The following is a 26,637-nucleotide window of genomic DNA, read 5'->3' on the forward strand; positions in this document are numbered from 1 at the left end:
GCCTTCTTATAATCAAATGCAACTACTTAAGAGTGTAAAAATCGTTCGCCTTGTCCGGGATCCATGGTGAGGCGAATTATTTTTACTGAAATGCATACCTGTATTAGCGGGCGACTCAATCAAAAAGTTAATGTCGCGGCATTTACCGCAGGGTCTTGAAATTCTTATATTTAGTTATTCTACGTTTGATGTCGATGGAACTTTTTCAATTCCAATTCATGCTGCTGCCCAGATAGATGATGAATATCACTTGCTATACTTTCACTCCTCGTTGTGATATCTGTCTCCAGCGTCTCTCTTCCACACGCAAGGCTTTTAGTTTTATCTTTGCTGATGCTCATGTTATATTCTTGAAGCACTTGGTCTACAGCATTCAGAGTTGCTTGCAGGTCCTCTCGCGTTTCAACAAATACTGTGATGTCATGATCTGTGAATCGGAGCATGTTCATTTCTTCCGCATCCACGTTGACTCCTTTGATGTCCAATAATCGTGGTTCTTTTATTGCCTCTTCTAGAAATTGTCAAATAGTGGCAGCGAGAAGTTTCATCCTCCAAATCCACATATTCCACATACGATGGCTTGTTTATGTGTACTATGTTTTTGGGCAGTACCCTCAAACTGAGTATTGCCTCTCTTGCCCCTTGTTTATTCCTTAATCTGAATTGTTTTTCCTTGAGGCTCTCTGCTTACTACTTGCCAACTATAATTCGGATAATTATGCGAGTAAATATTTTCGATGCGTGAACATCATGCTCAGTGTTGTGCTCTTCGCATGTATGTCTTCTTGGTTTCTTCAGATATGCAATCACATTCTTCTCAAAGTTATCTGGTAGTTTTAAACTGTCTTAACTATCTTTGATCGTGTCTGTATTAAAACACAACAGGGCTTCGAGTCGAGTCTGAAGATTTTGATTGTGAAGAAACCAAGATCAGATACATGCAAAGAACGCAAAACATTGAGTCTGACGTCTCACGCATCAAAAATACTTGGTCGGTTAATTAGCCGAAGAATAGAATGAAGGATAGAAGAAAGCCTGTATTTAAGCCAAAACCACTTCGCATTAGGGAACAATTTGATTTAAAAGTACCCATGTCAAATCCCCGGCGCGTATTAATGTACTTTTAGGGTGCGTGTACATTTATTTGTGACACCATGAAAACAATCAAGTTTTGAGATTTAGATATTGCAACATTGATTTATGTTTAATTTCATAAAACAATTAGCCAGTAACAAAAAGCATTGATAAATGTTTTTTAAAACTTCTACCTTTTCGAAGGGTGGAATATAGAGTTTTAAAATTTTTGAGAAACATGTATATCTTATTGCAACAATTTCAGAGTGTAAAAATCATTAGCCTTGACTTTTACACTCTGATATTATTGCATTGAAATGCATATTAGCGGATGACTCCGTTGAGAGTTACTGTTGCGGTATCTCCCGCAGTTTGTTGGAATATGTTAGTCTTAAATTAGATTTTAAAATGGAAGCACCTACTTACTGCCTTAAGTCTTTTGAGTCCAAATTATTTTTAAAAATCCTTTACATTTGTTGGTTGATAATTTATATGGTCCAAAAACAGCACCAAGCCAATTAAATTATGCAAATAGTAAAAATTATAAATTGCAACTGTAATAGGGACAGAAATTTTACATCCAATCGCGTCACATGTAATGGCAATTGAAGAGAGAAAGGAGTTCCTATGACCTGTAATGACTATAGACCATTGAGAAAGATTGGACTTCTGTAAAGCTGTCATGCTCTCTCCAAACACCCTGAGGTGGTCTTAGAAAAAAAGGGTTTCATTATACCCCTGATGTCCTTTAATCTGTTAGCCGTAAGATCTTGCGCTTATTTCGCTGTGGTGACGCAAAACTAGAAAGAACAAGTTCATCGAGAGCAATAGTTTTAGTTTATACCGTAATTATATTTATCTGCATTGTGATGAAAAGTGTTGTTCTATTTATCTCAGGCATTATCATAAAATTTCTTGGCAGTGACATCACAAATTACGGACCCTGGGAAATCTTTTATTTTTTGTCTCCTCAATCTCGGTTGTGATAAAAAAATATTGTACAATACGTGATATTAGGTAAAACTTAGTCCCAATTTTATTACCTCTTAATGCTGGACTAAGTAATAAATAATCATACCCCTCCTCTTAAACAGAGCGCTGTAGTAGTCGAAGAAAAATTCCACATTTAGTAGTGGAATTGTTTTTACGTCTGCCGCATCTCAATTTTTTTAATCCAGCCGTCAAGAGCGGCTGTCGCCTCACATGCTCTAAAATTGGGACTAAAATTAGATAGAAAGAAAAGCATGAAATATGATTCAATTAAACTCGGCTTGATCCAATTAATTCTCAGCGAAAGTCATCTTCCAAGACACATAGTCATGTAAGCCTTCATTCCGTAGTTAATTGGCTCTTAATATAAATTCTCACCTCTCCATGCTTGCTTTTCAATGCAACCGGCGCCTTTTTAATTATCTGCCCTACAAGAGCTCCAGAGGTCTTCATCATCAAGGTAGCTTTGTTGCCCTTGTTAGAAATCTCTTGCGTAATAACGGGGACAAGTCGGTCTATAAATGACCCATCTAGCGCGTCTGGATTCAGAGGTTAGGTCTGAAGGTTGTGGCGTTCGAAGTCTCGATTGATCGATATATTCCATTATCTCAAGCACTCGCAAACCTCGATCGCGTGTCATCTTAACGACGCTCGAGTTCCGCGCTTGCTCGCTAGGAAGGGAAAACAGTGCGGCCAGTTCTCCTTGAGTTTGATCGTGACCCACTGCGCCATCCGAGGTCGACAACCTTTTTTAGGTGGCGTGCCAAAATAATGGGACCTACACACCATTTCCATGCGAGTCGTGGAGCACGATGGAATAAATCACGGGACTTAGCGGAAGAAACAGCTAGTCGCTCCGATATTTGGATCAAATTCAATCAGATATCCGAGGCAGATATCCGTGCTGGAATCCGCCCGTGCCGACTAAATATATCACCGGTCATCTGATTCGGGATCGAGAGTTCGTGTGTCGAACGGAAACATATACGTACCTACAGATTAGTCGAATGACATTGACTGTCAGGGGAATTTTTTTAGAGCGGGATTTTAATAGGCCCAATAATCTATCAATCAGGGGTTACTATTAGCTTATTAACATTGAAAATATCCTGGTCAATAATGAAATACGAATGCTAAGATATCTTAACATTCAGCTAACTAGTGCTGTGACAGCCGCGTCTGAATTTCAATACTCATTTGGAAGATTTCTCGAAAGTTATGTTTGATTAATGTCTAGGCACGCGTATTCATGCCTAAAATTGAGATTTTGAGACACATATGCCTAAGTTCATGTTGACTTTAGTTGAATGATGCTCAGCATTCGAAAGAACAATCAAGTTGAAGACAAAACAAAGCGTTCCTAAAAGCAGTAAAGAAATACGCGCATATTATGAGATAAATAATGGTGGAAGTCATAACGAACCTTAGAAACAGTATGTTGAGAAGCCGCTAGTACGAACAATGTTTGTTCTACGGGTAGTATATTAAATCCATTTCCATTATTCCTTTTATTTTTTTGGATTTTTTAAATATATTCTCTCTATTTATTTTTATATTCTCTCTTCATCTTATTTCAAACGCGAAATTAGACCAAAACAAGCGTTCCATATCAAATAGCCTGAAATATAATAATAATTATTGAGTAGGATGGAGAAAGAAACCCCCTTCGCTGACGCACCGGTTTTTAACATTTTTCCACACGTTTCAATATTCTAAAAAATTGTTCGTTTTTTATTAACCTAATCTAAGCAATATCACCACCGATTTAATTAATGCGTTGCTGTTAATCGTAGCGTAATTACATTTCCATTTAAAAACTTAAGTAAGCAATTAGAATGTGAGGATGAAGTTAACGCTGTATTATGTAAAGCAGATTGGTTGCTCATATCAGGGATGAGACCTTTGTTACTAAGCTTCAAAGAAAAATTGAGAGTTGTTTAATGATTTAACTTTTGTTTCTTTCTTCACGCATCCTGATGTCATCTCATAAACCTGCACCATGATTTTACAAGACCCTCTTCGTGAATTCCTATAGAGTAGAGGTCATTGACCACAAGACCGTAAGTGATGTGTAATTGCCATTTGCAAACTGAGAGGTTAACATTCGAACTTCAGGGCGGTACTTAAATGCACTACACCCTGTGCGCGTTCGCATTGACTAGCGTACTTCACACTGCAATCACAAGTGGGGTTTAATATGGTATATGCCTGTATCTCATCTTCGGATGCTTTCGTAAAGTTTTACTATCTAGAGGGAGGTAGGTTTGAGGCTAAAATACAAACAAATTCCTGATTGACTTTTTTTTTAATTTCGTGTTTGAAAAGCAAACAAGGGAAAATCTTCAGATTGAAGCATTTACTAAAGCGGGTCCCTTGGATGATTCATTCGGGTTTTTCTCGACAGATCACGTGTCATAGCTTTTTTGAATCTTATTTATAATTTGTTATCTTATCGGAGATTGCGTATCTACGACAACTCTCAACGTTAAGGGAAAATAATCTACATCACCCGCGTATTGATTGATCTCTTTGGACCTCAGTGCGCCGGTGAGATGAGGAAAACTCAAAAGAATAACTAGGCAGGGAAAAGCACTTCCTATCTAACTCTTTATCCTTTCTGTTAACATGCTTTTCTTCTATCTCATCATATTAGGCCAAAAATACTCGACTTGATTGGTGATCCATTTATGTTAGTTAACTCTTCTTTTGAGATTTGATCTTTTCAGGAATAAGTACCAATGAATTTGCCACAAAATGTAATTGCCACAAAGATAATATTTAATATATATTATATAGCATCATTATGCTTGCTGATATTATATATCTCTGAAACGTTTTACTTCTGCTTCCATCATTTACCGCCTTACTAACCAAAGACTCTTAAAGGCATGTCTTTATCGGAATACCCAGAAAATGAGCTAATATTTCAAGTACTTGGTGAAGAAATAAAAATAGATATAAAGCTTAGATGCTGTGAGAATAGTGAAAGAAGACACTTTGCTTTTCCACGTAGAGATATCTACATGTGGGAAAGCAAAGTGTATTCTTTCATCATGCAGGATTTCCACCATGTTACGCCTGAAACTGTGTTATTTACTTTGAGGATAGGAAAATATGTACCATAAAAGGCTGATACCCTAACACCCACGCCTCTCGCCCTTGTGGCGGCTTTTAGCATTCTGTGTAGAGGCAGAAAATAGTAGCTCGCCTATCTGGTCCCTTCTCAGCTATCCTCTATACTTATTCATGAGTTCTTGATTGTGTGACTAATTTTATTTTGTATCCCGCGTCGTTTTCTTAAGGTATTCCTTTCATTTTCATCATAGTTATCATTAATTCTTCCTCCATCTGATAACCTTCGAAATGTTATCACACTATGGATTATTTATAATGTGTTTGCCGCTTCTTCTCTGCAGCGTTTCCAACAAACATCTTTCGTCACCCATTTCTGTTGGACAACGTTTACGTTTCGTTACGTTCACTTTCTCCTCTTTAAGCTCTTGTAACAAATTTCTTTTTGAATATTTTAAGTATCTCAAATTTTTATCAAATGTGAATTTGATTCCTTAGACGAATTCACGATGATCAATGATAGTGTACTGTATTTTCAAATGTTGTAAGCTCTATGATGCATTGCCTGTGGTAGAATTAATTCTTATCTTGAGCTTTTTGTGTCATTTTATCTTTCTTCTTTCTTTCTTCCACCAGCTCTGATGATTCTGCTTCCCGGATAATAAAATTCTTACTGCAACGTCGCATTATGTAGGAATCCGTATTTGTTGTCTGGCATCTTTCTGTGCTCTCCCAAGTATTCACCGCTCGAAGGTTCAAATGGGGGACTGTTTTCTTCAAGATAATTCTGTCGTGATTTCTGATAAAGAACGAACCGTGTAGTTTCAGGCTTAACTTTGTCGAAACTTTCCATATTGGAGAGAAAATATAATTAACAGTTGTTATTTCCAATATATTATTTTTGTTCACACCACCCAGGTTTCGGCACTGCGTGTCATCTTAAAATGCGGGATAAATAGTGAGCTTCTCTTTCGCAGGAAAATTGTACGTCTAAATAGTGTTTTTCTTTTGACGTACGCATCTTTTTCAGTCTCTAAGGCACTTCTATATCTCGACTGCAGATGAGAGAGTTTCTGTACAGACCACTGTTAATCTCCGCCTATACTCATTTGAAGCAGGGTCTCCGCCTCATCTTTTTGACTCTGTGTTAGTCGACGGCACGCACGTGCAAGACTTAAACATAACTTCGCGGTACTATATTTTCTGCTACGTCGCGCATAAATAAAATGTCATTGTCAATTAATGAGATTTAAGTCACTTATTCTGCGTAAAATAAAGCTTTTAGGTAGAATTTTCCCGTTAGAAATCGATCGAGTTATTCCAGTGGTAACGCTGTTATTAACTTTCCAACTTAAGGTTTCAGATCGTATTTCGAGTATATTTTGTTGCCCTGTAATAGGTTTCTTTCGTGTAGAGTTAGCGGTGTGTTATGATCAATGCTATAAGGGAACCTTAACGTACCTAATTATTACTACTCATCTCCAATAGATCCTTCGGGTCACATGGCGACTTGCCTTCGTGGCCCGAATCGTGTTCTCAACTCCGTGATCAGGATTTGGTGCGGCACAGTTGTCCCTTTGGGCACCACTCAAATGCCACTAGCCTATAAAACTACATCCTGTGATAGATAACGTGCTATTGGCCGCGTTCGCTCGCTAGATCGCTCCCTCCTCCTCCCAAACGCTCAACCTAAGCTCTCTCTCCCACTCCGTGACACCCCTTACGAAGTGGTCTCCATGTACACGCCCCGCTATCCCCTCATCCATCGTCCCTAACCCCTGAAACAGCCATTCCGACCCGAAGTAAATCCTTCGCGTCCTGTAGCGAGGAGTGGCGTATCCACGGAGATTGAGGGTGACTCTTTTGAGCGCTGGAGCATTCGCCCCCGCCGCCCATTATTCATCATGCACGGGGTTACCGTGGCAACGCGGTCGAAAGCACGAAAGCCCCCTTCTGAATTAATGCTTATCTTGTCCCTCCTGGGCTACCGTGTTTCCAACATACCCCTACGCATACTCCTCCTGCCCCCCCCCCCACCCGGCCCACATCGCTCCCATTCCTCCCCCGCCCCCTCCATCCCCACTTCTCCCGACTGTCGTGCGAGAAGGGTCCTCCCTCCCAACTCTCCCTCCTTCACTGGAGAGACGATAATGCACTGCTAACACTGCTGGCATCACCAGATGTCCCGCATTACCTCACTATTCACATCTCTTTCAACCTCTCCCTCCCTCCTGTCACCTTCTCGTTCTCTTCCTCCCCCACTACCCCCATCCTCCCTCCCTAAACACCCGCGCCTGACACTCCAATAAGCCCTCCACCGCTCTGCCAGTCTCTCTCTCTCCTCTTTTCATTTTCGTTGTCTCGGCGCTCATTCCTTCCCTTTTATCGTTTTTAATCACCCTTTTAGCAATTAGGTTTTTCTTTTGCTGAGGTTTCAGGTTCTTACGCAACGAATACATTTTTTTTCCAAACGACCGCCGCTATGCAAATTTTCTCTCTCTTAAAGATAGAATAATGCCTCATCCATCACAACAGGAAATTGAAACCGTGGAATAACATTCATCGTGATGTCGGATAGGGTTGTGACTGCACATTGCCCCAGCGAAGCGTCTGTATTGAGCGATCTATTTCAGTAAGCGTAGATTACACTTGGTCTGACAGGCCAGAGTTGTTGATAACAAATTATTAATGATTGCGAATGTTTACTTAACTATTCACATTAATATAACCAAATCCAGGTTCAAATGGTTTAGAATCATAATTGGGTGACATGATATGATGCTTAAGTCTTGAAACCCGGGTCTTGATTTTTTTACTTGTATGTCTTAGCAAATACTTGCAATAGGCAATAATTTATAATTGCAAATCACCCCAAAGTTTGTGGACAAAACGTTTTATGCCTATTGTGCATACGGTAGTGTCGGCGTGGAGTGTCTGAGGATTCGAAAGTGGCTCAATTAGAAATCCACTCCTTGAATTGTGAGTGGGGACTCCGATTAACTTTAGGAACTTATTCATGAGGTGGAAATGCTGAGCGGGGAGTTGAGATCTTTTCAAAAGGAGAGCGCTTGGGATTAACTTTCTTAAAACCGAAACACTGTCAGCGGGACTGTACATGCTTGAGGGCCGTTCTGAGCTATCGAATGAGAATTCTTGCTTTATCTCCAGGATGTTCATGAATGTCGTAATCACCTTCATGTCATTTCACTCACGTAAAAAAACCAACTCATCTCGGTCAAACTCGTCTCCATCTATATTTGTTTTATATCAATAATGTCCGCGTGAAATTTTCGTTCCATCAAATTTTTAAGTATGATCAGTGGGAACCGCTTTTGTTAGATTGCTGTCAAGGGATTTCAGTTTTCCAGCATACAGTGTGCACCATTGAAATATTCAGTCTAGTGGGTATCCGTTTCCCATAATTTCATTAACCGTCGCATTTTTGGGATTCAACTTTCTTTAATAACGTGCGAAACTATTGCAAGAAAAATATCTGCAACCTATTTCCGACATTATCTAGTTCCATTAGTGTTTACCAGCGCTGTCACTGCTTGTGGAGACTGCTGGATATCCATAATTTTACATCTATACAACATCTTGCAAGAGCCGCAAGAAGGCGGGGGATCGCAAGGTACCAGCCACACATGTACGACTGCTGGTTGTACTTCATTTGGCCGAGTAGATAATGGACGAGTTGTCCGTTGAAACGTCGGCAGTAATGCACGACATAACCCGATGGAAATCTCAAAAACTCGTCGTGAGCATACGCCGGGAAGCGTCAGATCCTACCTCAACTACTTGCTCACACATGCATTCGAGGAAATATCAGCTCATGCACAGAAACACTCGCAAACCTAATTAAGATGTTGAAAAATGCACAGTGCCTCTTTGGCTGATATGAACGGGTCCTCGGAGGCCCTAGACGTTTCTCCTGGTTTTACGCCAAAATCCCTCAAACCATTTCTATATTTACCAGGTGTGTTAAAAAATTAATGGGAATTTTGTAATATCGCATAGTGCAGCACGCGTTCTTGGCACAAGGTCAAACGATCAATAAAGAATACTGCTCAAAAGTTGAACGCCGGTTGCGTGAAACATTAAAAAAAAGTCCGTATTTGTGGAGAAACAATTCATGACTTTTGTAGCATGATAATGCACGTTCTGACACCGCTCACTGCTTGTACGTGAATTTGACCAAAAATATCACTGTAATGATGTACCTTCCACCATATTCGCCAGACATGACATCGTGTGATATTTTTCTGTTCCCAAAAATAAAGAAAATCTTTAAGTCGTCTTGTCTTACGAGTGTCTTAAGCCGTCGTATTTTGCAAGTATGGTTGAGAGTAAAAAGGTATCGCTGTGAGAGCTAAAAAATATACCAAAGATCAAGTTCTATAAGTGTTTCGAGGATTGGATAAATGGTATAATATGTAATAGGGACTACTTCGAAGGGGATAACATTGATACAGGCGAATAAATGAAATTATTTGCAAATAATTCAAATTTATAGGACGCCCCTCGTTGGTTGCCATGCCTTCTGACAAGTTATGTACTTTTCTTTGTGGTTGCACTCACTTGCTGATCTTGATTATTTATGTATGATATATTCGTAAATTGTGAGAGCTTAATCTTTCCTTTGGCCTTAGAGATTAATTTCAGTGAGGGATGGGTTCGGGAGTGCTTTGAGGAACAAGCGTCGTGAAAGTGCAATGTGAGGAGGGAAGGCAAACGAGAAGGGAGAGATTTCGAGAGGGGCTAAAGTGATAGGAAAAGTAATTCGAATGGTGAGGGGTACGTCCACGAGCATTTACGAGTGTCTAATAGCCTTCTCTCTCCGTGTTTGGAGGGCCTCACATGCTAGTGCCTTTGATAACCACATTACACTCGCTACCTTATCTTAAAATGTCTTAGCAAACCTCGTGACCATTCTCCAGTTCATCAGTTCAGACCTCTCACGTACTTCCTCATTGAACTTTCCTACAACTCGTCGAACGAATTTCTTCAAGTTCTCTTCAATGCGACTCCACAACTCCAAACATTATGTTAAGTTTTTTTCAAAGGTGACGCCAAATACCTTACTTATTTTGAATATTTTATTACGACTTCGTCAATTTTGGATGCGGTGTTAAGTTTACCTAAGCCCAATTCCTTGTACAAATCCGAAATATTGTCTAAATCGAGGGAGATTAGTCCGTGATCGACTGTCGACTTTATTTCTCTCTCTATCTCATTATATATATATATATATATATATATATATATATATAATATATATATATATAATATATATATATATATATATATATATGTATATATATATATATATATATATACACATATATATCATCGTCCACAAATTACCTAATGCTCCTATTTACGTGGGAAGTTACATCATTGGTGTACATTGGGAAGAGTTGGGGACCTACAACATAAATACACGATATCTCCCACTCAAATCCTAGACATCTCATTTAAACGGCCGTAAATTTGAATGTCTGCGGGGACAGGAACTGCATTGTTCAACCCGCCTTCAGAGAAATTCCCGCCTTAGACTTAGACCTCGACTCTAGATCTAGACCACATCTCCTGCGCTCTGCCTACGTCTTCGCTATCGTTTGCAAAGAAATATCGTCACTAAAAAGACATCGGCGAAAATAGCCGCTCGTGAAGCCTTATTTTTTCCCCCCACGGATTACGCCAGGAGCATACAAAAGGTTTCTCGTGGGCGTTTAATTGCTTTTGGGTGTTGGGAAACTCGAAAAATGCGGCCAAATGATTGCATTGCTGGGAGTTCTTCCAGGTGAATATTCCGACTAATTCGGCGGCAAGTGGACTGGGTGAATAAAGCGAGTTATTTTATTGCAGTCACCAGTTTTCTATGTTGTCAAATGGGCTCAATTCGAATACGTATGTTAGTATCTCTCTAGCATTTCTTATAGTAACTCTCACACTATATTCTTTTTAACAGAATCGCAGTTCGGTGAGTTACTCATGTTTTGTTTTACTATGGAGAAATAGTTGGGTGCCTTGTGCATGCACATCAATACTAAGTGTTGTTGAATTAATAGATTCGTAGACTTCCTTACCGTCACAGAAATTGTAGAATTATGATGGAATAAAATGGATAGGGTGCGTGACTCAAATATAAGTCCTTCAAATATCCAGGATAGTCACATGTCCATGGTAGACGCTGAGAGAAAGATTATTCAGCCAGATTCTGAGGAAAAATAACTACTGAATATATTAAAAGGGAAACTATTAAACCAAGAGACGTTCCAAGGTTGGATCACGAAAACAAGTGTTTGACTGCATCAGCGCCTAAGAATGGAATCTCTTGGAATGGCATAACTCACTCGTACAATGTCTGCCACAAACAATTCTCAGGAATGATTATTTATAATAATGATTTGCGTATATAAATTGTCCGCTAAATTTAAATTCATATATCACCACTGTAGAAATCGTGGACTGTAGGATGAGTGGATGCAGGAGATATTGAGGGGCAGTGAGATGCTGAAAGCGGTAATAGAGGGGAGAATCTTGGGAAAGCGACGTAGGAGGAGAAAACGAATTGGCATTTGGACGACATTAAGGGAATTGGAAAATATGCAGAGTTAAATAACGAGTAATTTTGATTTATGATTTAAGATCTAAGGATAGTTCAGTTAGGGTTTAAGAGTGCAGTAGTATGTGGCGTCAAGGTTCATCGAAAACCTGCCCCAACTCGGAAGATTACTGACAATAGTAATAAATAGTCAACACTTAAAAGTCTATGATTTGTACAAAGCGAACGGTAACTACGGCCGTATGAATATAACGGGAAGAGTCCACCCCAGCCGTACTCAAATGAATATAAATGGGCAAAGGATGGGTGAGGGAAATTGGAGAAGATACAAGCAGTAAATCAATAAAAATTATAAAAATAAAACCGATAATAATAAAAAAAATTAACTGAAAATAAAACCAATAATAAATATAATAAAAAACTAAAAATAATTGAAATATTTAGATACCGCAAACGGTTAGAACAATGAAATGGAAGATTATAAGAGTACGGCTGGGGTGGACTCTTCGCGTTATAAAAGTCTAAGATTGCTTTGACGTGGCTCTCCGCTCTATTTTCCTGTTCACATTCTTTTTACGTTTTAATTTCCGTTCATTCTTTTAATCTATTTACCTTATCCTTCATTTCTTTCTGTGTAATCCTTAGGTGGTCCCCTTAATTTCACTTGAAACTGATTCCCTTTACGTAGAACTTCGGTGCCCTGTCCGTAGAGTTATTTTATTTTTTTTTGAGGTTTTCACGTACTTCTTAATTCCTTAATATGCCAATATTGCATTTTTCGTTCTTCATAGTAGTGTGATAATTAGACACTCTTTAAGTGATGTAATATGTCATAGCTCAAGATTATAATTTCATTAGAATTAGGGATATGTTGTTGGAGAACATTTATCGATCTGATATTGAAGTTACTGAGGAAGAAATTAAAATTAAGGTCTAAAGGAAGAAATTGATAGTTATGAAGGGCCAAGTCGAGTGTGGTAGATCACATTTTTTCACATCTGTAGTCATCCCGAGCCCGTTAGTTATTCTACTCTGGTCCACACTGAACTCTACTGGTGATATCACCGTGGATGTCGGATAATGAGTTTTCTTGCACAGTTGTAAATGTTTAAGTGGTGCCTTAATTGGATTAGTCTGCCAGCTCCTCCGACTTAGATATGCGTCTTCCACCACTTTAGACGCCGCTATTCCTAATGATTGTGTATATATAGTGAATGACGTAATCCGGTCGTGCGAGGGCAGGGCGGATTTTCGATTCAATCCTTGAAGTCCTTGCTCTGCAGATCGTGTGTCCTTGTCAAGGCTGTTTGCTCCCCCGGACACGGGCAGTAAAACACGGGCTTTTTATTACCACGCCTTTCCCTCTCGCCCGCTCGTTCGCTCACTCTTCCCATGGAGCCCCGACGTGCCCAACCCCCCCCCAAACCGAGCCTCCTCACCCACCCCACCCTCTCCCGCCCTCACTACGCTCTGAAATCGCGTTACCTATGCATCTCGGTTCGCCCGCTCTCATTCCGCCGTTTCTCTACACCAGGCTCCTTCTCGTACGCGCTCAAATGTGTGCGCCACGACGAGAGTTAATAAATATCCTTCGATGGGTAAAAAATGCCCCTTTCCCTCCCCGCACACAACCTCCCGCGTTTAGCCCGAGCAATCCCCGTTTCATGTTTTAAAAATGTCCGCGGGCGGTGAAGCATTCCATTGATAGGTTTCGCAGTCGTGTATTGTTCTCGTCGACGAGTGAGAGAACTTTCACTCTTTTCTCCCGGTCGTAATTTATGACTCATGATATGTTATCCTGATTCATTTTATGTTAATATTAGACTGCGCACTGATCCGCAATGACGATTCGTTTGCAGTTAAAAAATATCTAATTATTGCTTTGAAGTTGTTGGGATCGGTATTCAAGATATGTAAATGTCCGATAAGTCTCATCTCTAATTGTTTGTACAGTTTGGGAATGCATCGTGAATTGAATACGAAATTGGATACTCATAATTTACCACTTACTGTGAAACTTGTCCCAGTCATATTTCTGAAAATCTTTCACCTTCAGAAAAAAACTTTCTCGTAAAAATTCCTACTTGTTACAATTAGATTATGAGATTCCACTGTATACAATTGGAATTTTCGTAATTGCTTCGGACGATGTCTCGAGCGATTATATTTGAGTCGTAGTCTTCCTTAGTTGTCCTTCAATACTAATATTACTTCTGTATGTTGTGTACTTACCCGCGACAATATTAGTGAGCACTAAAAGGAAGTCTTAATTAATTATTTAATTGCACTTTTGAAATATGCACTTGACCACTGCACATTCACTGTATTTCAATGAATTAAATGTGAATAAATTTTCTAAACGTATAAATGAGTGACTAAAAACTAGTTCCGAAGAATGATGATGCATGGATGGAGTGGAGATGGAGTGACAATCGATCAAATAATTAGGTTTGTTTGATTGTTTGCTTATTATTTACTCCATATCCCAGAAGGTCTTTATCGCTATAATCTCCACCGTCTGTTCATTTTAAAAAATCTTTCCCCTGAGGTTAGATTGCAACACTTGGGAAAAAATCGCGCGGAGAGCACTTGCGAGTAACTTCAGTTGAATGGAACCTTGTCCCATAACGACGGCATTTACATACATCATTCCGAGACAGATCACGTCGCACCTTCTCTTCAAATCATAAAATTCAATGAATTATCTAAGAAAAACAGACTGCGCTTGGGAATTGATTATGCAAAAAGAGCTATGTATGTTACTGTAAACTGATATTTCAATGGTAATTATTTGTAATTTCGGAAAACATGATTTGAACTGTATCGAATTCGTGATTTTTTGCTGTTTTCTGTAGGGTAATTATTATGTAATATCGGTTTTCGGGATTATACTCGTAGTTTGGTAGAGTATATTTATTCACGGTAATGACAATCGTATTTTCTACTAAACTCGCGGTCACCGTGAATATTCTGTACTGGTTACCTCAACCCTTTTGGTACGTTTCCTTAGCCTCATTTTTGCCCTCAGTAAGCCTCCTTAAGTTTACTCTTCAAGTCACGCACAGAACTGACATGACGGAAAATCCTTGACAGCGTCCCAAAATTCAAGCTGGCGTTCAAACGTAGCTTTTTAAATCTTCGCCCTGTCTCGCTCATGTACAGCATGCTAGTATGTCATTATTTTTGTTCAAAATGTGATTTAAATGGAAACTTGAGTGTAATTCCTAGCTTATACCACTTTCAATTTGCTATGCAATATCATTTTCTTTATCAGAGTAATTTTCCGGGAATTGACGGTGGCTTTGCTAGCGGAGTGAAAATATAAGCGTCATAATGGCTACAGTGTTGTTTTTTTCGACACTGTGAATCATGTCATCCATTAAATTTTCAGTTTGGTAAAAAGGGGCAAAGAAGAGTGAAATATGCTGGAACACTTTTTCGAAAAGCTGAATTATCCAAACCGCATTTTAATAATTATTTTCAGAAATTCAAGACACCGCCCTTTTCTCGTAATTTGACTGCCAACTGCTGAACATTAATTATACATTCGTAATGGAATGTTCGAAAAATCTCTCTGTGATAACTACAAGCTCCGAAAATCGGAGGAAATAACATACGAAAATCAAGGGATTTACATAAAACGTGTTGATAATCGCGAAATTGACCATTTTGTACAATTATACTAAAAATATCCTCCATTTTTGTTATGATTCCCTAGTAATATTTAGTGTAAAATAAGCATGAACCTTTTGCTGTGTTTTTGGTTGTTTTTCGCTAAAAAAGGCAAATACTGTACCTTTTGGTAGCTTCTGTTCAAAACTTAACATAACCAGTAGGTTATCGTTAATAATAATGATAAATTAAAAATTTGTCTTCAAATTTGGTTTGTTTAATATAAGTAATCTACTCGTTAAGGTGTGTTTCGGATGGGCACAGCCTCCAAATAAATATATTGTCTTCTCTAACAACTAACTTCTCTAACACAACCCAGCATCCCACTCTACAACAAGCCTCTCTTCACATTTGTTTATCATAGGAATATAATATTAATAATTATCTATAAAAATCTATTTTTAAGGAAGTCCTCTCATTAATCACTATACAGAGAAAGCTTTTTCATTGAAATAATATCGAAATAGCGCTAATAAACGTAGTCTCCCCCGCTTTGAAACGAAAGCTCGTTCTTGTCGAGGGAAACCAGTCATCTAGTCATTTCCGTGAGACATTTTCGTGCTTCAGGAAGGATCAGTGTCATTTTTATTACACCAGAGTTTAGTTAAACCTTCTCATTTTCTATCTGTCTAATGGTCGGACCATGAGTGTACCATTAACTTCCATTTCCTATGAAATATTTGAACGCAGGGCGTTTGGGGATATCTTATGCGGACACTCCCTCGGGTAACCTGATACAACCCTAAGTCGAGACTTCCATTGCTTATTCCCTTGCAGATGAATGGATACGAATGTTATACAAGTTCTTGCTAACTGTTCCTCTTGGCAACCGCTTGCGTTGGTGCGAGAGAGAGAATTGCGTTTTTGTCCGGTGCCGCTTGTGTAAATTATTCTCTCCAGGGAACGTGCCTATGTCATGCAAACAAGACACGCTCGGTTAGCTACACCTAACTACTACGTGTGCTGAGCGTGGTTTGTAACGGTTATGCCTCTCAAACTGAGTCAATTCCACCAGAAGAATTCTCCCAAACCGATGCGAAGCTATTTCCGAGATCACAGATAAAAATTATGTACTTTTATGGAACACAGTGCTTTCGTTAGCGAGAGTCGTGTAACCTAATGATTGTTTTTTCAATAAAGCTGTTTGCAGTAGCTATCGGATTTTAAATGGCCACACTGAAAGTAATAGTCACTTCTTAGTTGGCTATTGCAGTTCGATCCTTCCGCCAATCGTCCTTGTGAGCAATAGAGATTTAAGTGATTGTAGGTGAGAACAATCTCGATGGATATTAATGGCCGGGAAAATTGTGCTACTTCTTTAACATCTTCTCCGCCGCTCTTCCTCTTGAGAGCCGTGACTCATCGTGGAATCGCTCGATTAATTTGGACATAAGCCCTTGAGCGATTTCCATTAATGGATCCCTTTCGTTTCACTCATGAGCTAAAAGCTTCCCCCTACATCCCTTCAGCTTGGCGCTGAGAGAAAGCAAGATTGTGTTGTTAATCATTTGGTTCGAGGGCGGTGATTTATCGACGGCTAGAAATTCACCTCGTTACTGCTTATGCATTTCGGACGAGAGTTAACGGCTGGAGTGAAAGGTTTTATTTCCATTCTTGTGGGACCGGATTGTTGGGGGGTGTATAGTGTGAAAGCCTCCCTCCCATGCCGAGTTCCCTGGTTCAAGTCCCGGCGGAGGCTGATATTTCACGGGTGCTTGGGATGATTGTAAGACAATTAAAGTGCACTTTCTATGCAAAAGGAATGGATGTTCTTACGCCTTTCGTTAAGAGCACGCTGCCGCCGGCGACGGCATTCTCTCTCTGTTATTATTCGTTACTTTTTATACCCATCCTATTCCCTCCTGTTCTGCGTTGCATATTGGCGTGGGAACGACTTGGATGGCATAACTTATCCGGCCAGATTTAAAATCAGGAAAGCCTCAAAATATTCCGTGAATGTCATAGTGTCATTCCGCTTGAACATTTACGCCTTTTCTTGAGTCGAAACCGAAGTTTTTTTATAACAGACATGAGTCATTTTATAAAAGCAAACTCTGAAGACAAACGTTACGCGAAAACATTATAAATTCAAATTGGTCAATAATTGAGACGATTCACAAGATGAAACACATTAATTTGCATGTATTCCTAAGCGTGAAATTCGCAGCATTTTAGTCTAAATTGGCCTAATTGCATAAGATTGAAATATGAAATTATTTCACACCAATGTTATCTCAGTGGAATGAGTTGTAAAATACGTCGATAATAATTTATGTTGTTCCATAGTAAGACATGGCTGAATACGGAATTTTAAAATTATGGAAAGGGATGAATGCTCACGCCCCCGAATGCTGTACATAAACTTTTTTTTGAAGTTATTTTGATAAATTTTCCATGTAGTTTTATTTGATCACATTCGCAACTACTTACTCGTAAATGAAAGGAATAATGAAGTGTGTATATATATAATATGTCATTGCCATGATTTAAACGATTACATTTCGCCAATAATAGATATAAGAACATCTTTCCATGGTTTTTTCATGCTTTTGATGTGACACTTCAATGTAATGGAAGATGAAGACATTGGAAAGATATGGAAGTATTGCATTGTAGCATTCTACCAAGGGCCCAAACCACTTGAAGATGACTTAATTTAGGAAGAAATCTTGACAGAATAAGATATACGGCACGGAGATACTGAGAAGCGAATTCGACAGAACCGTGAATATCCTGAAGAGCAACTAGGCGCAAGGACTTCACGAAACAAATGGAAAAACAATCAAGGCGCTCGGGGTCAAAGCAAAGGATTCCCTGTTAAATGATAAGAATTAGATAGTGCATCGGAAAAATGCCAGAGGAGAGGGTTTAGTGAAGAGTGAGTTCGTCGAGAAATTTGAAAACGGCAGTTTCGTCATAGAATTCTTCATCTTTATTCTTAAACCCTTTAGACAAATCGGATAACTTCTTTAAGTATGACTCTTAGACACGGAGACAATTTCTCCTTGATGTCTAACCGGTTTCCCACATTGCTAACACTTCTTGGCCTCCATGCGCTGGTATTCTCTTTTGAAATAAAATTGGGCGTTGGCAAACTGCACCAGAATTAAAGCGTACCTCATCCGTATAAATAGATTTCGACGTGTATAGGATATAAAAGCCAAGATGCTTGATTCAAGCGAGGGTTGGGAATACAGGTATGCTTAATATTTTTTACCGCTATGCTGAACGAATTTTATATCCGCATGAATTCGCATTTCCATGGTAATTATGAACGGACCGGATCCCGAGCCTACCTCTCATTTTTGTTGGTTGAGGCACTATACCAATCGAGCTAACATTATCCGGCGAATGCGCCGTTGTCGCCGAAAAAAGAGATTCGATAGTGATGCGACGTTGTGACCACATCATCTATTTTCTGATACTTTCAAAATTCGATAGTCTTTACGTATATGACGAGGACGTGGTATTCCAATGGGAAGAGCGTTGAGCAATTGAACAGTGGACCCGAATTCGATTTCAGGTTGCTCTCAGTTTCATGAAAAAAATGTGTGATTTTCCGGAAACCAGATCTTCCTGGGAAATTAGTTTTAAAAGAAATTTAATCCGGTCTTGATGTTGAACGTAATCCCATCTAATAATGAGAATATTAAGGTGGGGTCACTGCGGAGACTGTCGATTTCTGTTTTCGGACTGAAAGTTTGGGAATTCATCTCTCTTTTGGAATCGAAGTCATCAACGCTAATTATCACGTTACGACATCAATTGTAACAGAAGTAAAGACTTCGTTTTAGTTGGGCCACATCTGGAATACGAGGGACTATTGTGAATTCAGGGGTTTAAATGTTGATTAAGGATGTGGAGAAATTTAAGAGAAAATGGCGAATATTTGTTGGAGAAAATCGCCAAGAGAAAACAGCAAGTTGGATGAATTAGGACGAGAGCCTCTTGATTCTTGAAGGGAACTGGAAAAACAAAAACTTATGGAATGTTACGTCCCAACCGAGTTTACCAGTCTCACCGAGGGAAATATTGTGGCCCCGCAAAACATTGGCAAATTGAACCATCAGGTTAAAGTAAGTGACAGAGATAAAAAACCATTCCTGACCGGTTTAAATATTGGTTCTTCCCTCGCGCGATATTCAAATAATCATCTAAGGATCGAACCCAAATACCCCAACATTTTTAATTCAAGAATGCAAAATTCGAAGTTTTACTCGAACTGATTCTATAATGCGTTATGAATATAATTGCGTAATGAATAAAGTGTGTTTATGTGACTGTAGAAAAATTTATTAATTCACAGTTTTCAACCTGGAGGTCGTTCTTCATAAGTGGGGGTAGAGTTCTCCTAGCTCTAAGCCCAAACGGCGTATGAAATTCACGAATAAAGATCGGGGGGTTAGATCCTTTCGCTATGGTTTCTCAGGAAGTTCTGCTAACCGAAATATCGCACAGCTCGGGTGAAGCTGAGGGTGCCCATAGAGGCGTCCCCGGGAATTGAACCCAGACCCTCCGGTCAGTAGTCCAACTCTCTATCCACTGGACCACCACATCCGTGAATATGTTAATATTTATGTCTAAGTGCCTGGTGCTTTATACGTGGTATTGCGTTGATATAGATCATTAACGCTTGCGGCATCTGTCATGGACATTCACAGCATGGAGTTTTGGAAATAGCATCCTCTGTCATGTTATTCTTTTGGATATGACGTGTACTTAATTGAAATCGAATATTTATATTGCTATTCGATCACGCTTATTGCGGAACGTCACTTTTTTTGTGGTCGTAAATAATTCTGGTCTTTTTTTGAATGCTTTTTGCGCAAAGGAATATGGAGTTTGAATCAGTCCCTTCAGAACCCCACTTCTTATGTTTTTTTCAAGTGATCTGACCAGTAAATGTGGTGCGGGTATCTAATAATCGACTCAATATTAGAATTTGAGAATCCTATAGGTAACTTTCTGGAGGTCTCTGTAATTGTCAGCGCGAATATGGTTATCCCCATTTAATATCCTAAATTAATTAACCCGAAAGATATTTTCTCTTTTTAATTCTCATGAGGTGTACCTTCTCTCATGGCATTTAATGTATTTCAAGACACAGCGGCATTTCATAATTTAATAAATCGCCGTAGAGCAAAGAGTGCATGCTCGAGTGCCGTCTTATTAAAAAAAGTGATTTTTATCGAAATTGGAACACGAAGGCGTCGATTAAATAGATTTCTTTCATTTTCCAGCGAAGCGAATTTACTTGTCATCTTGCTGACCACGGATCCTTTTTAATTTAAAAGATAACGCCAGCCGATCCTGATAACGGACGATGCTGAGCAGGACGCACTCAATGTGACGCCGGCGACCACTGATAGCTGCAATTTGATTGTTATCTCACCTTTTTAACTGCTTTATTTCGCTCTCCCATTCTCCGTTCATTCGCCGTTCCAGGCAGGTTATTCTACAGGTGAAAAGATTTTTTTTCTCGGCTTTACATGAAAGCAGCTTTGATTGGTGCTCAGCCATCAAAGTTCACAAGAAATTTATTCGAAAGTTATGAAATCATTGCATGTATACACACACACATATTAATATTTAAACCATAAACACAGTTATCAACTGTGTTTATGGTTTATACTATACTATGTACTGGGTGATCTCTACCATCACCTACTAAACCGACCTTCGGGTTGATTACTGTGTTTATGGTTTTTACATATATCTAGGAAATATTTTTACATTCGTGATCTGCTGGATGCCGCCTTCCCCACCTCTCCTGTGTTCGTCCTTTGTGTGTGTTCCTATCCCTTTTCCTTTTATATATATATATATATATATATATATATATATATATATATATATGTATATATATATATATATATATATATATGTATATATATATATATATGTATATATATATACACACACACACACACACACACACACACACACATATATATATATATATAAATATATATATATATATATATATATATATATATATATATATATATATATATATATATATATATATATGGGAGGGATCTAGTTCTCTGGACTGGCCTATAAATATAAATACGTTCAAAGGAGGTAAGCAGGCGCTATATCTGCGGAAATTCTGATCTTTCTCGCCTCTTCTCTGGCTAGAGGCAATTGCAGCAATCTGATATTTTCATTTTGACCTTGGTGATTTTTTTCCCTGAAGATTGGTACTTTATTTTATCCGATAAATGATAATATTCTTACCCAACCAATTGGTTGAAAAATAAACTTCGATTCTTTGACAATTCAATTCGCTCAAGTATGTTACCGCACATATCCACGATTATTTCCATGCAGTTCTTCTTCACCAAATCAATTATTTCGGTAGCCACAAAAACAATATAGAGCTACTCAGCGACCGAGAATTTGCTAAACCTGTTAGTGATTTTTGTAATTTTTCAGTTTTCCATTTCACCAAAATAAGTGACTCGTGTCATCAAGGGGTCTCATTTCATTGTATTTTTCTTTTGAAGGTGAATTTGATGAACACTGGTTTTTACGCAATAAAACGTTTGGCGATGAAAATGAATAAAATTGTTGATTCGAAATAGAAAAAAAATGCTGTTCGTAGGGTAATATGTTTAGATGCACTTCATTTAGAATGGTTTAATCATTTTAAAACTAAATGTGCTTGTACTATCTACGGTTCAGAGTGCACTTGATGTGTACAATTGTGGATGGCTTTAATTTGTGATACTCCTTCATGGATGCGTAGGAAAGAAAAACTGTCCGATATTCCAAACACGCTAAACTTTGTTACGACCGGTTTCGATACATTGTATCATCATCATCTGGCCATATAACAATATAGCAATAAATTTCTATTTGTGTGGAATACCGGAGCGCTTTTTTTTCCCACGTCCGTAGTGAAACTTTATTATTCCCACATCGCTTTTTTTCACACGTGCTTTTTGTTTGATAAAACCCTAATAACGATTTTTAAAACCCAAAAAACTAATATAATTAAATGCATCGAAACGAGTTAGTGGGCATTGTTTTCCACTCTAGAATGCTGAAAATCATTCACAACATTAACTTAATATTTCACCCGCTTATCTTCATCGCTTATATGCACAACACTTCGTGAACTTCTGAATTGGCGGCTTCTTGTTTCTTTGTGAAAAAGTTGGTGTTTAATGGCTTGAGGCGTGTTTAGTAATAGAGGAATATCCTGGGAAATAAATTTGGGCACGAAGTATATAAATCACAAAATTCTGGTGACATTACCCAATGATCCCCATCCCATTGCTTGTTTATGGCACGTATTATTGCCTGAGAAGAAGAATAATGGAAATAAACCATCTCCTCGTGATAATTTTCAATGTATGTTGTTGTTTTCTTTTAAATATATCATTGTGATGTGTTGATGTAACTTTATACACATTCCTCTATTCTCTCAGTGAAGAAAAAAGTCTATGTTTAAAATTAATGGTGGCCATAACACAGCCGAAGACATTACACAATGCATCACAAATTGAGCCATAACAGAACAGTACATGTAAAAACCGTGGCGTAAAGCACACAAATGATGTTTATTGAGCTTTTGAGTATATTTCTTTTCATATGGACCTTCATTGGACTCGACTCGTAAATTCATCATAAGTTCTATTGTTCAGCTGGTTGGCTGCGATCCTAAGCACGTGTTTTCTTGTCTTCGCAGGAAATTCGACACTGCCAACGATACAGCACGACGCCGTTGATCCTCCGGAGAGAATTTTCGAATTCTGAGAACGTCAAAGAGATTTCGCCCCGCTTGCATGCACAACTCGTCGCCGCTGAGTCTTGAATAATTACTTTGGCCGCTTGCCACTTGACCTTCCCGAAATTTTTGTGAAGGTAAGAGCCTCCTTTTGCTGCCTCACGTTGCGGCTGCTAGCACAGTCGTGCGGACTTGAAATTCATTGTGGCAAACGGAGGAACTAATGAATGTAATAGAGTTAAGGTTGAAATAATAGTGCAAAAGTTTAGAATTTTGGAACTGTGAAATTTTATAAAGAAGCATTCTGCAGTGACACTTTTAAAATTCATGTCACGATGCCTCATTATAATATGCTTTCAATACATGTTCATCGTACCTTGATATACACATGGGAGGTGTGCGGCAGGGGGTGTTAAGTCACCAGCCTGCACTTAATAAAAGGATTTAAAGTTCAAGGTTCGTATTTCGTAGATAGGTTCATCAACCGTAGTTCATTCGTGATTTAGCTTTATTTGTGTTGCTATCGCGGGGACCTGGTAGTCTAGCGGTACGTAGAACGTGTAACTGCTGTTCGATTCCACGCCTCAGCCGAGGCTGTGTGATTTTTCAGAAACCAGAACTTCCCTGGAAACCAACCGTGGTGCAGGGATATTCTGCCCCCCTACCATCATGTGTGAATTTCACACGCCATTGGTTTTACCACTAGGTGAGATGTACCCTCATCTGTCAAATGGACCTTCGGTTTGATAATTGTGGTTTTTTTTGGTTTATGTAACCGGCTTAAGTTTTCTCTCGCTTCGCAGTGATCTTCAGGTGTGATTTCGCTCCTGAAGAAGCTCGTTCTTACGAGAGAGAAACCTGAAGCAGTATACTAGTATGTATCAATACAGGAAAGATATTTTAACATCATCAAATCGCTGCGAGAGTGTACGATCTTACAATGAGGTGCGGATTATATTATCATCGAAAAAGCGATCGCCGTTCGTTGAATGAATTCCATGGTGTGAATCATAGCGTCTTATCATGCAAAATTTACATTTTCTATCTTCCTAATTAAAAAAAATAAGATTGAATGCATTTTGTTATATACCGCAGGCAATTTAAGTTTTCCAGAGTAATGGTATTCGAGTCCAAGCACCTACATACATCCGACCTAATCTGGTCATAAGGAGTCAGTGTGGGCTCTTGAAAGTCTTGCATTTGAAATCGGTATTTATTTAAACAGCCGGATTATCCAACAAAAACTTCGCATGAGTTCTTGATAGAGGCGTTTGAATTAGTTGGTAGTTCGCGCCATTTAAGAAGAGCAGCAAACAGCTGCTGAGAGGTTGGAGAGAAACCCGGCGTGGGAATAGGAGGAACTCAGAAAAGGTCATCCTCAGGTGCCATTACTATGTGGATTCCCGAACAGTTTACGGCACCTGGAAGGTTTCCCTGGAAAGCATCAGAGCATGACTCCCAGTTATTCCGTTTAAAGTATCAATTACCCCCCCGAAGCTAATCAGGTCCTTTAGCAGGAGAAACCAGATGGCACCCATTTACCGCAACGAACCCATCCTTCCAGTGGCTAAGAACAACATCTGTGCTTGAGCTGATAACACACACGTATTTGATTACCCGAATGGCCTTGAGTGGGCTGGGCTGGGCAAGAGGGTTCGCGGTACTCTCCTTTTAAATGTCGGTGCTCCTATTTATCACTAGGCAACTCATGTGAATTTACCCACCATATATGTGTATGATAGAAGTCAATGGCATGCTGGGATTAAGATTTATTTGCTAGGAAAGTTCGTTTCGATTGTAAATTTTCACATTTGCACATTACCCTGAAATCCGTCGCGAGGGCGTGTGGTCGGGAATATTAATGTAAAAGAAATCAGTATATAATAATTCCGGGTGCCATCCCCATCTCCTACGACATTCTAGTGAAAGAGAGATGGCTAATGCGTTCTAGTTTCCAGTTCAAACCAGTACTAGGCGAATATATTTTTAAGTTTTATTTTAAATGAATTGCGTTTCTGTGCCGGTCCTACAACGACATCCCAATTCATTGAAGGCAGATTGACGTCTCCAGGGACCACAAATATACTGCTGCTGTGCTTGGTGAAAAGAGATCACATTTGGACAGGATTTACACCATACGATAACCAGGAACATGTTTAGAATCCCTTTTCAATCGTAAAAGTGTCAATTATTGAGGGAAATATTGTTTAACGGTCAATTTTGTTATATTTCCTAAACTATTACGACTCATTTCATCAGGAATCTACCTATACACAGTATTCCGACAGCCGACTCAGGGCGTGTGGCGGGGGGTTGTTAAGGCGCTAGCATTTTATGCGTTAATAATATTCAGTTATGCGTAAATATTGATGCATATACGTCACAAAAAATACATTCATAAACGCATGTAAACTCACTCAAACATACATGCCTATTGAGATCATGCAACTATGAGTACGTATAAGTAAGTTTTTCTCTCCTTCTATCTGAATTTAGAAATTAGGAGTTGACTTAGCATTCATTTAATTTTTTTAACTCTACATTTCATCAACTTCTATTGAGACCAAAGGTACGCGATGAGAATCATAGGTGGATTTGGATATATATGCAGTCGTAAATATAGATGTACAACATGGAAAATACTCTCATTTACGGCTTAATATTTCGGCGGTTAGAAGGTGGCTGGGATTATCGATTTATTAAGTCATAGACGACTTTCTTTTTCCTTTCATGTGCGTTTATAATTGCATTTGTATGCTTTATAAGTGCATGCATACACGTACGTAGCCACATTTATCAACCCGAGGTGTGTAGGAAGGAGATAGCAAATACTCTGAAGGGTGGTAGATTTAGCAAATTTCAGCACTTTTCCTCTCTTCGTCGTGTGTTCAGAAACTCTTTAGCTACGGGGTTATGGCAACACAGAAATTGTGATGCAGTGTTGACGGCGAGTGAATTCAGTCGTGATAAAGTAGTAGTGCGATGTATGTCATCCGATTGTTCTATTTGACAATATCATGAAAAATAATGTGTTTTCAGTGGCTACTTGCGTAAGTTGTTGTGAATGCGGTAGTCATTGCATTCAAAGGTGAATTATAAATGGAGGCGATCGGAGGGGGCTTGATGAACGGAAGTGTTGTTAACTTTCTCGGAGCGCACCCTAAGCCGCGGCGGAGGGAGAATGCGGGGTGCGGTGGGGCGAGGGTGGGAGGTGGGTAGACACCCCGGCGTGTTACGACTGCCTGCCGTTCGCACGGCAGTCCACCTGCAGGGCACTCACGTTTCTCAAACAGTTCCCTCTCGTGCAGACGACCTCATATCCCCCACGCCCGACCTCAGAAACGCGCAGCCTTCGCACGACCTCACTCCTCTTTCCACCCCACCATCCCCCAAAGACACCCACACCAGTTCGATTTCACTCCTTTCGCCACCCACCCCAGCCTCCCTCTCCGCGGGCCCGGACCCTCCATCCTAGCCTAACCTCTCTCTCTCCCTTCCCACAAGCCTCCAAACATCCATCCCCACT

General features: G+C 39.3%; 1 long non-coding RNA gene across 1 annotated transcript in view; it reads left to right on the top strand.

The window, feature by feature from the left end:
• The window catches only part of LOC139686326 (uncharacterized), a 125,605-nt gene that overhangs the window by 66,026 nt on the left and 32,942 nt on the right, over nt 1-26,637 (top strand). The window contains exon 2 of the long non-coding RNA XR_011700364.1: nt 23,073-23,248. This is a non-coding gene — a long non-coding RNA (uncharacterized lncRNA). The remainder of the gene's footprint in view (nt 1-23,072; nt 23,249-26,637) is intronic.

This window comes from Hetaerina americana, unplaced genomic scaffold (assembly GCF_022747635.1).
Source record: "Hetaerina americana unplaced genomic scaffold, ioHetAmer1.1.p SCAF_14, whole genome shotgun sequence".
Lineage (NCBI taxonomy): Eukaryota > Metazoa > Arthropoda > Insecta > Odonata > Calopterygidae > Hetaerina > Hetaerina americana.